Source organism: Rhincodon typus, chromosome 19 (assembly GCF_021869965.1).
Source record: "Rhincodon typus isolate 14 chromosome 19, sRhiTyp1.1, whole genome shotgun sequence".
Taxonomy (NCBI): domain Eukaryota; kingdom Metazoa; phylum Chordata; class Chondrichthyes; order Orectolobiformes; family Rhincodontidae; genus Rhincodon; species Rhincodon typus.
The window spans coordinates 56,563,336-56,575,986 of NC_063350.1; positions in this window are offsets into that span (position 1 = coordinate 56,563,336).

Genomic DNA, 12,651 nt, shown 5'->3' on the forward strand with positions numbered 1-12,651 from the left:
CTCAGTTGCAGTGGCTAAGACAGCTCCTCCCAGAATCCTACTCAGCAGCACCCTCTGTTGGATGCCCTCACACGATTCACTGACACCAGCTCTACAGTGCTCCCCTCTTCAGTTGCAGCGGCTAAGACAACTCCTCCCAGAATCTTACTCAGCAGCACCCTTTGTGTACTCAAGGATCCTGTAGGAAATTGATCATAACATGATAGAATATCACATTCAGTTCGAAATTGAGAAACTTTGAGTCTGAAACTAATGCTGTAAATCTAAATAAAGGAGTTATAAAGCTGGGAAGGTAGTTGGTTAACATTTTGGCAAAATAAATTAAAAGGCAAGATCACAGACAGCAGAGCCAGATATTTAAGAAGATATTTCATAATTCTGATCAAAGAATCATACACTGGTTACGGAAGAGGGCCATTCAGTCTGTCTTGTGCAAGCTGACTGTGTACAGCAGTCAACTAAATGGTCCCAATCCTCCAATCCCAGCCTGAAGTTGTTTTTAGGTCCATAGAAGACTTTCAGATTTCCAATTTATGTTAGAGAATACTTATACTCTGCTTTTCTTGTTTCTTTTTCACTCCTTCTTTGAATTTTCAGCCTGGTTCTTACTTGCATCATCTATTTAATATCTGTTATATGTCCCAAGCTTCATCTTTCTATCTCTTTCATCATCCAGGGAGCTCTGGATCTATTTGACCTACATTTCTCCCTCATGTAAATGTGTTCAATCCTTCTTCAATGCACATAGTGCATTGTTCTATTAAAGTTTCCTCTGACAATCTTTTCCTCCATTTTACCTGACCTGGATCTCTCCTCACATTGGGACTCTCTGCATTCATTATTTTTGTTGGCATGGTTCCTTATTCTCATGATACTATGATTACTGTCCTTTAAATGTCCCCTAATTATTATTTAACCAATCTTATTCCCCAGACCCAGATTCACCATTGGCTTACTACTTATTGGGCTGGAAATATACAAACCAAGAAATTCTCCTGAACACACTTCAGAAACCCTTCCTCCTCTAGCCTTTATATTATGACTGCCCCAGAATATATACAATAATTATATTCTCTCCATTATCGTTATTCTATTGCTTTTTTCACCCCTTGGTAATTTCCTTGGAAACATATTCCTTGATACTAATGTGGTCAAAAGAATAAAATAAATAAATTGTCATGGTATCTCTATATTTTCCTAGTTCTAACCAAATAAATTCTGTCCTTTACCCCTCTCAGACATTCTTTTTCTTCAACACTAATACCCTTAAACATTCCCTCCTATGAACTAGTGGGAACAACACATTTACATCTAAAAGACAGGACTGCTGTGGGGAATGGAGCTGGAGTTCTCTAACCTTATGGTATGTATTTCATGAGTTTTGTCTCTTCTCACAGCCGTCTTGACAAGACAGGGTGGTTGAGCTGACTGAAAGTCACATTCCTTGTCCCCATTGAGATACTTTGAGGGCACCCACTGCCTGTGGCAAGGCCTACATGACATAACATGGTACAAAATGAAGCAGAACAAAATAGCGAACAAAACCATATCCCTCTCTGATGCTTTCAATGTTTTTTATGATCCATTTGAGCAGAATACCAGAAGAAATTTACAAGGATGTTGCCAGGACTTGAGGCTCTGAGTGAAAGGGAGAGGTTTGACAAGCTAGGATTTTTTTCTTGAGAGCATAGGAGACTGAGGGGGGATCTTATAGAAGTATATAAGATCATGGGAGGCCTGGATAGGGTGGATGCACTTAGTCTTTTTCCCAGGGTTGGGGAATCGAGGACGAGAGGACATCATGGGAACCTGAGTGTTAACTTTTTTACACAGAGGGTGGTACGCATATGGAATGAGCTGCCAGCAGAAGTGGTTGAGGCGGGTACATTAACAACATTTAAAAGGCATTTGGCTGAATATATAGATAGGAAAGGTTTAGAAGGATATGGGCTAAGTGCAGGGAAATGGGGTTAGCATGGATAGACATTTGGTCGGCATGGACCAGTTTGGGCCAAAGGGCCTGTCTCCGTGCTGTAGGACTCTTTGACTCTATGTATTTTACTGGTTGAGAATGTCTTCCTGGAATTCCAACTAAAAGGAGATGAGAGTATGTGATCATCATCTATCAAGCATCTATCAAGGAGAGTTCCAGCTGCACTCAAGTACAGCCTGAAAGACAAGATAGAGAAACCAGTGGCTCCTCTGACCCAGAAGGTCCTAAAAAATGGAAGGAACCATGACCAAGACTTTTCTTTTAATTTGAGGAGCCATCAGCTGATGATAAGCAAATGAAAGTGGAAGAGGCAATCATCACAGAAGGAGCTGAAGAAAAAGCATAATGAGAAATAAGAATGGAACAACAAGTAAAAGTTGCATGTGAAAATGCTGGGAGCCAAGTACATAGGTCATGTACCTATAGCAGCATCTCTGAAATTAAGCAAACCGGTATAGGTATTGAATCAGAAAGAAAGTGTCTTGTTCTCATCAAACACTCACAACAGAAATAATACTCTCCAGGGAAAGAATATCAGCCAAGAAACAAGTTGATCCCAGAGAAATTGACAACAACTCACATGCATATCGTTAAAAGGCCTGAAAGTTTTAGGGATATTGGATGAAGTGCATGTGCACAGACTAGACCTAGAAAGCAAGATAGACTAGAATTCTCACAGTTTTGTTCACTAATTATAGCTTTTTTTGTTGACAATTTAAATGATCACTTGGGATAACTTGTAACTGCAAGTGGTAGTGCATGCAAGTATTTTTGCCGTTGTTTATGATAAGGAAGAGAGAAATTCAGTAGTACATGGAGTAGTGGCTGGCTTGCCACGATCATGTGACCTCTACTTCTGTAATAAGTGTTTTCACTCCAATTGTGGTTGTGGTATGCATTAAACATTCAGCATGAAACACAACAGATGTGTCTCTGTGTCTGATTTAGAGAAGAAGACGTTTTGGAGGGAAGTGGGTGGTGAGTGGGTTTAGACAGGAAACGAATCAGTGATCATGATCGTAGTTTTGTCTTGTTGTCCAAAATGAATTGGGAAGCATTTCAGAGCATCAGTAGATACAATAAAAGTTGCACAGTGGGAGAAAGATTGCCTCCTACAGAATATGTTTCAGGCCTGTGTAAGAAAAGGGGGTGCATGAATAAAGAGTTTGTGACCCTGCATTGTGGAGGGAAAACATTCCAATACTTCCAGTACATTGGACAAGAAGATACAAGGTGCAATTTGTGAATAATTTCAGACATGGCCATAGGTAGTTGCTCGGATTTTACTTCCATGATATCAATAACTTGGCACCACTGCAGTTTCTAGCCACAAGTCTGGATCTGTTGTAAACTAATAAACAACGTCAATATTTCATGTCATGTTACCTAACAAGATGGAAGAAGATAAACTCAATGAACTTCAGTACTTTGTATCGAAAATTCTGTGTTCCTATCTGTAAAGAATACCATAATATTCTGTGACCCTTAAATGAACATACCCTGCAGTTATTCATAATATGCTATAGGCTATATTGACCATTAATAATTTTAAAGGGACAGGCAAAGGATTTGGGGAAGACTTTTTTGGGAATCTGGAATGCACTGCCCTGGGAGGGTACTAGAGATGGGAAACCTCACGAGTACACAAAAACAGAAATTGCTGGAAAAGCTCAGCATGTTTGGTAGCATCATGGTGAGACAGCAAAGTTAACATTTCATGTCCAGTAAACCATGTTCAAGCCAAGTACGGTCATTCCTCCATATCGGTGAGAGTACTATTCCTGACAACCCCCGCAAATGATGAAATTCACAAGGGCAGAGCTCATTTAAAATAGGTCAAAAATCGCAGATATGCAATTTTTACCCACGGATGTTGAATGTTGTTGTTACTGACTTATTGGCAAGGATAAGCAAATTTGCAATTCATAATTTTGCAGATACAGAGAATTCATTGTTCTTGGGTGAACACCTGAAGTGTCATTACATTCAAAGCTTTGGGGCCAAGTGCAGCAAAGTGGGACTAGTTCGATTTTGTGTAGCTTTGGAGGTGTAGACTTGATGTGCTAAAGGGTCTTTCCTTGTATTGTATGGTTCTACGATCCCATAACTATAGCTGTCATGTGTTAATATTCATTGTAACAGCTATTTATTTGAATTTCATATTGGAAAAGAGAGAAATTTTACACTCTGACTTAATATAATGGTAATGTGAGGGCAGCAAAAATCACCTGTTGGATGGCAAGGTAATGATAGTAACAAGAGGAGACCATTCAGCCTCTCAAGCCTGTTCAACCATTCAATTAGATAATGGTTGATTGATAAATTAATTATATATTCCCACCTTAGTTTCATATTCCTTAATACACGTGGATACCAAAAGTCTGAAAAAAGTTTGAAAAAGTTTAATTAAATTCAATTTAACAGCTTTTTGCTGGCAGTCATTCCAGATTTTTAATTACATCCACATTCAAAAAGATTGAGTCTTCAACATCAGTACCCTGACAGTCTAAGTTTTGGTGTCACTGAAAACTATCACATTTTCATCAGTACTCACTTCCAAACATCAATGTCAACTGTTTGCTCTGTCAGAACCCTGCAGTGTGGCTAGTGTCCCTCCTTGAGACACTGTGTGTGCTGGAATCAGATTGTGTGTCCACCCAGAGACCCAATCTGAGCTGGGATCAGTCTGTGCACCCACCTTGAGACCTACTGTGAACTGTGATCAAACGATTTTCCCTCCTTGATAAGCAGTGTTGGTTGGGATCAGACTCTGCTCCCTATCCTGAGACCCAGTTCAGGCACTCACCCCAGGCCCAATATGTCCTGGGGTCAAAAACAAAAATTGCTGGAGAAACATAGCAAGTCTGGCAGCATCTGTGGAGAGAAAACTGATTTAATGTTTTGAGTCCAGTGACTCTTCTTCAGACTCAAAACATTAACTCTGTTTTCTCTCCACAGATGCTGTGGCATGCTGAACTTCTCCTGAAATTTCTAGGATTGTTTTTTATTTCAGATCTCCAGCATCCACAGTTCTTTGTCTTATAATAATGTCCTGGGATCAGGCTGTCTTCCTGTTACCTGTTTTCCACTCCCAAGTGCCATTCCAGAAATTTGGATCAAATTACTATTTTGTTTGGATTTTTTAATCTATTTTTCTAATCAACCTGTTCAGAGATGTTATTACACACCTCTGGAGCAGGTGGGACTTGAACCCCAGCCTCCCAGTCCAGGGATAGGGACACTACCACTGTGACACAAGAGGTCCCCTTTGGGAAACCTTTTATATGAATATAGACCAATCTATTACATCTGGATCAAGTCCTCTCTCCGGCACCAATCAGCAGTTGATTAGCACAAAAATCTATCATTGTTTGCTCTCCTGAGACATGGACTGACCCAACTAGACTCTCCCCCAACCCACCCAAATGGGGAAATGGACTGACCCAACTGGACTCATGGTTGAATTTCTTCCCCCACCACAATATTAGGTTCCATTCATATTAACTGTAAGGGGAGCGCAGTCGAAACAACATGTTTGTTATATAGCTACTGATTTTGGGGGTAGGATGGAGAGTACTGTCTTCATTCCGGAGCAAAATCACACAAAAAATGTTAAATAGATGGTGTGACAGACTAGGCTGTCCACTTATGTGGATCTAAGTCAATTTTGGGATTGAATTGACATACACATGGTGCAACGGGTAGAACAGAACATGAGAAAGAAAAGTTGGAGTTAATTTGGACCAATTTCAAACCAATGAATATAGCATATAACAGAATGATGTGTCAGCAAATGTGTCCAGTCAAGAGACAATAATATGCTGCAGTTATTGAAGTAAATGATGAATCGATCAGAACTAGCCAAAGGGTTTGAGAGGCCTTTCCTCTTCATCATACTCCGTCCCTTCTTGCTCTGAATCCCTTTGCACATCCCCATCCCTGCCCTCTGTCCACACTATTCCTTTCCTCATTCCCATCCTCTTTCCCTCTCCATCTCTCCCCCAGTTTCTCTACTCTTTGCTTGCACCCTTCCACACCCTGCGTCACCCTTTCTACTTCTAAATCCACTTCCTTATCTCTCTGTCCTTGGAAAAATATTACTAAAATTTAATTCATCTTCAAACCTCCAATGGCTTTTTCTTTGACCCTTAATTTGCTACATTTCTGCAGCTTCTGCTCAACTGAATCCTCCCCGCACCTCCACCTTGATGCCTAAGTATTCATTAAAGCCATCACTCTCTCGTCTCACCCTGGTTATTCCCTACGTCCAACCTTACCTTCACTCACTTAAGTCCAAAGGATGCAGTCATGAAAATGATAATCCACTTCTCTCTGCCATTCCCTGCTCCATTTCCCTCAATACTCCCCCCTTTCCAATCTCACACACTGCCTCCAATCTTCTCTGTCTCCTGTTTTCAATACATCTGCACTTCCCTTCACTTGTCTCTCCATTACCCCTATTCTCCTCTGTTGCATCAATTCCGCTTTATGTTTCAAATTTGCCCTTTCTCTCATCTTGTCCCATCTTCATTCTTATCTGTGGCAAAGAATTAGAAGAAAGGTGCAGTGAGACATGTTCACAGGTTTGTTTTGTTCAACTTGTTTCAGTTTTCTTCCAAATTGGTGCAGCAGTCTGTGTAAATGAATGTTGCGGTCTGCAATGTAGAACATTCCATTCTGCCTTGACAGAAGGAGCAGCCCACAGGCTGTCTCATCTGTCAATGACAAACTTCTCATCTCTTAATTAATTCTGTGTCTTTGAAGTTTTTCTTGAAATTTACAGTCCAATCAAGAGCTCCCAGTTTTAACACCTCCGGAGTAACTGAACCCTGCTTAGTAACAGCTGTCAATGCTCAGACCTGTTCAGAAATAAAAGCACTTTCATTTAACCAGATTACTTAATTAGACTGTCAAACTTGCCTCCAACAAAACCTGCTAGTTGGCTGTTTGCCATCACATTCTGTTTAAAGGATTTCATTAAATACATACCATATAGCTAAACAGATTTCTCCACAAAATGCAAATGTCAACAGCAGGGCATAATCTCAATCAATCAATAGGAACCATATCATGGCCCAACAGCACTTTTTGACTCCAAGTCATGAGAGACAAAACTGCACTCTGTCGAGGAGCTACCCTGTGATTTATCCTGTATATCAGGAGATTAATAGAATAAACCTAATTTCATTCACCGTATCCAATTGACTACAAAAATAAGTAACAGTTTTGGTCCAATCAAACTACTAATATATCGCACAGAAAGGCAATAAAATTGCTACAGAAAAAAAACTATTGAGCCCACTGTGTCTACATTTGCTCTTTGAAGCAGCAATTTGCCTACCACTACTCCCGAGTCTTCTCTGTATAATCCTTCACATTCTTCACTTTCAGGTAATAATTCTATTCCGTCTTGAAAATCTCAACAGAATCTGCCTCCACCAAACTCTCAGGCAGTCAATTGTTGACAACTTATGTGAAAAAGTTTCTCCTCATATCTCTAATACTTCTTTTGCCAGTTTACTTTAATTTGTTCCCTTTTGCTCTAGATCTTTGTAACAAAGGAAAAAATTTCTCCTCTATGTCCTCTGTCCAGAAACCTCTATCAAATCTCCTCTTAGCCTTTTGTTCTCAAAGGAAACAGTCCCAACGTTCTCTCTAAGCTGCTCAACGCTGTGATTCTACACCTGCTGATCGGTGTGCCTTGGAAGTCCACACAGTGGAAAGAAACTAGGGAACTCCTAATCAATCGAATATAAAGAACTGTGTATGCTGGGCATATGTAACATACAAATACGGGAATTGCTGGAGAAACTCAACAGGTCTGGCAACATCTGCGGAGAGAAAACAGAGTTAATGTTTTGAGTCCAGGGGCCCTTATTCAGAACTGATAACAGCAAGGAAAAGGTGAAATTTATGCTGATGATTGATGGTGAGGGGGAAGGAATGAGCAAATAGGTGAAGACAGAATCCAGAGAAAGAGAGAAAAGGAACTTGGGCAGATAAAGGGATTGTTGTCATCTCTGTTTTCATTTCTGGTGATATGGTGGCCATTGATATCCAATGATACCGACCAACCTCCATAGATACCTGGATTACACATCCTCACATCCTGCTTCCTGTAAAGACTCAGTTCCATTCTCCCAGTTTCTATGTATCTGTTGCATCAGGAGGGTGGCGGGGTGGTGGAGGGGTGGGGGGGAGGTTAGCTTCAGAAATGTTCACCTTTTGTCTCAACAGAGGATTTCCCACCGCTGTGGTTGACTGGGCCCTTGAAGATGTCCAACCTATTTCCTGCGCTTCTACCCTTACCCCTTCTCTTCCCTTCCACAACACTGATAGGATCCCCCAGTCCTCACTTTCCACCCCACCTATGTCACCTATCTCTAGTTTCACCCACCAGTGGTAACACCTTCCCTGCTTCTATCGTGTCTATTCCCTTCATAATTTTATACGATTTTTTATATACTTTATATTGTCATGTTTTCACACCTTTGACATGATCCACTTTGGAAGAATTAACAAGACAAGGGAGTACTCAATGAACCTGATTTGATTTGATTTATTTATTGTCACATGTATCTTGTTACAAAATACAGTGAAATGTATTGTATAGTGTCACTACTCGCCGGTGCCATCTTAGAGCACAGAAAAATGAACAAAAACTTAGAATATAAAGGCTGAAAAATTAAGAAATAAAGAAAGTGTCCAACTTTGCAGTCCAGCTTGTTATGCCCCCCATCATGGGCCATGGGCCTGGTGGCCAGGCACAAGTCCGTTTCACTGCACCCCCAGAATGAAAGTTGCCATTGTTCAGTGCCATCTCGCCTCAACCGATGCCCTCGCCATTATGAGTTCTTACTGGACCTTGCCAATGCAGATGCCACCAATGCTGCCAGGTATCACACCAGCCCAAGCTTGATCCCACCACTGCCATGATTCTACTTTGGGCCCACCTCTCCAAAGCAGCCACCGCTGATGCTGTCAGGTCTCGTACTAGGCCCAAATTTGCTTGCACCACCATCACCAAGAACCTGTGTTGGATGCAGAACCATCAGGAACCCAAACTTGCCTCTGCAGCAGTGGCCATGCGTCAGTGCTAGGATTGCTTTGATGACGCAGAAGCTGCCAGGAACCCAAACCTGCCTCTGATGCCATCGCCATGAGTCCTTGTGGCTGGGCCTAGTCAAGCCTACACTTCTGGGCCTACATGAGTCCACACTACTGGCCCCTGTTGCCACCACTGATAATGTCGCTGCGACCAAGCTCTTCACCAAGAAGTTAGTAAAATAAAATAAAAGTGAAAAATAAACAAGAGGAGAGATAAAAAGAAAAGCAACAAAAAGAAAAGCAGACAAACCCCGTGCTCAGGAGTGCTGCTCCACTGCCATCTTACTGGAAAATCACTGAGGATACTATTGAGCTCAAAGGAACAAGGGATCATGGGGTGCTTAGCAGAGATCCCTGAAGGTGGGAGAGCAGGTTAATAGGGTAGTTAAGAGGCACATGGGTCTCTGGGCATTGATTGTAAGATCAGAGAGTTTATGTTGGAGCTGTACAAAACTTTGGTTAGGCCATAGCTGGGAGTATTGCATGCAGTTCTGATCATCACATGATAGGAAGGATATGCAGAGGGATTCACGTGGATAATGCCTGGGACTTTAGCTTTGAAGAAAGGCTGGATAAGCTTGAGTTGTTTCCTTTAGAGCAGAGAAGGCTGAGAGAGGACCTGACAGTGGTGTATAAGATTATGTATGAAGAGCATGGACATCGTGAATTTAAAGCAGCTGTTCCCCTTAATTGAAGAATCAGTAACAAAGCTGGGCTAATTTTAAGCCAGGATGTTTAGAGGAGACTTGAGGAAAAATATTTTCACTCAAAGAATGGTAGTGGACTGGAATGCACTGCCTTGGAGGGTAGTTGGGGTGGGTAATCTTACAACCTTTAAAAAGTGCTTGGATGAGCACTTGAACTGCCACAACATTCAAGGCTATTGGCCAAGTGCTAGAAAGTGCAACTGGTACAGACTGAATGGGTTGAACAACCTCATCTGTACTGTATGCTTCTATAATTTGATAACATTTCCAAAAGGCCAGTGCCCAGAACTGGCCTAATACTCCAGTTGAAGCAAAACCAGTTGACACAAGGTTAACACAACCAAATTACTCTTAATCTCTATGCCACTATTCATAAAGTATAGGACATTAAATGTTTCATTAATTTCTCTTCAGTTGTCTTGCTACCTTCAATGAAATGCTGCAGTCCATGGACTGTAGTTAGGAATTTCAGGATTTTGAACCGTGACACTCCAGAATGGTAAGTGGCTTGGAGGGAAACTTGCAGGTGATGGTGTTACCATATGTCTGCTGTTCATTACCTTATAGATGGAAGTGGTTATGGATTTGGAAGGTACTGTCTAAGGATCTTTGGTGAATTTCTGCAGTGCACCTTGCAGATAGTACACACTACTGCTGAGCATCATTGGTGGAGGGAGTAGATACTTGTGTGTGTGCCAATCAAGCAGACTGCTTTGTCCTGGATGGTGCCAAGCTTCCTGACTATTGTTGGAGCTGCACCAAACCAGGCAAAAGGCGGGTATTCCATCATACGCCTGACTTGCACTCTGTAGATAGTGGACAGGCTTTGGGCAGTCAGGAGATGGGTTATTTGCTTCAAGATTCCTTGCCTCTGACCAGCTGTTGAAGTTACAATGTGCAGTGAATCAAGTTCATTTTCTGGTCAGTGGTAACTCCTAGGACGTTGATAGTGGTGAATTGAGTGATTGGCATATCATTGAATGTCAAGGTGTGACAGTTAGATTGTCTCTCATGGACTCATAGACTCACAGAGTCATGCAGCATGGAAATGGACTTTCGGCCCAACTTGTCTGCGCTGACCAGACATCCCAATCTGACCTGGTCCCATTTGTCTGTCCTTGGCCCATATCTGTGTGAGCCCTTCCTATTGATATACACATCCAGATGCCTTTTACATGTTGCAATTGTACCCACATCCACTACTGGGGCAGCACAGTGGCTCAGTGATTAGCACTGCTGCCTCACAGCACCAGGGACCAGGGTTCGTATTCCAATCTTGGGCGACGGTCTGTGTAGAGTTTGCATGTTCTCCCTGTGTCTGTGTGGGCTTCTGCTGGGTACTCCGATTTCCTCCCACAGTCCAAAGATGTGCAGGTTAGGTGGACTGGCCATGCTAAATTACCCATAGTGTTCGGGGAAGTGTAGGTTAGGTACATTAGCCATGGGAAATGCAGGTTACAAGGATAAGGTAGGAGGATGTGTCTGGGTGGTATGCCCTTCGGAGAGTCGGTGTGGACTTGCTGGGCTGAATGGCCTGTTCCCACACTGTGGGGATTCTATTCTATAATAAAATTTCCTCTTGCAGCTTGTTCCATACACACACCATCCTCTGCATGAAAATGATACCCTTTGGGTCCTTCTTACATCTCTTCTCTCTCAACTTAACCCTAACCTAGGAAAAATACCTTGGTAATTTACCCTATCCTTGCCCTTCATGATTTTATAAACCTCTATAAGGTCATCCCTGAGCCTCTGACGCTCCAGGGCAAAAATTTCCCAGCCTTTACAAAGCATCTTTGTAAATCTTTTCTGTGCCATCTCAAGTTTAACAACATCCCATCTATCGAAGGGCAACCAGAATTGCACGTAGTATTCTAAAAGTGGCTTAAAATATCCAAGGATACACATCTTATCGAAAGGATGGGCAGATGGGCAGAAGGACAAGGCTACCTTGTTAGTAAGAAATGAAATTAAATTGATAGCAAGAAGTCGTAGACACTCAGAAGGCATAGAATTTGTGTGGGTGGAGTTGAGGCACTGCAAAGGAAGAAAGACACTGATGGAAATTATGTACAGACCTCCTAGCAGTAGTCAGGATTCAGGGAAGAAAATAAATCATTGGGGATTCCAATATGCACATGAACTGAGAAAACCGGGTTGGGAGTATATCACAAGAAAAAGAATTTGCAGAATGCCTATGAGACTTCTTTTTGGAGCAGCTTGTGGTACAGCACAGTAAGGAACTGGCAACTCTGGATTTAGTGATGTGTAATGAAACAAAGTTGATTAGGGAGCTGAAGGTGAAGGATCTCCAAGAGTGAAGTGATGATAGTAAGATAGAATTCATGCTGAAATTTGAGAGGAAGAAGATTGAATCAGACTTAACAGATTACAATTGAGTAAAGGAGCTTGCCAGAGTTGATTTGAAGGACAGCTTAGCAGGGAAGATGGTGAAACAGCAATAGTTTCTGGGGGTTATTTGGGAGGCATAGCAGAAAGTCAACCCAAGGAAGAAGTAACAAATTAAGGGCAGGATAAGGCAACCATGGCTGACAAGGGAAGTCAGGGACAGCATAAAAGCAAAAGAAAAAGCAAACAATGTGGTGAAGATTAGTGGAAAGCCATAGGATTGGGAACACTTTATAAACCAACAGAGGATAAATAAAAATGCAATAAAGGGGAGAAGCTAGCTAGTAATATAAAAGAAGATTGCAAGGGTTTCTTTTAGACATCTAAAAGGTAAAAGAGAGGCAAAACTGGACATAGGACTGCTGGAATATAAGGCTAGAGAAACAGTAATGGGGAACAAAGAAATGGCAGTGGAACTGAATAGGTATTTTGCAT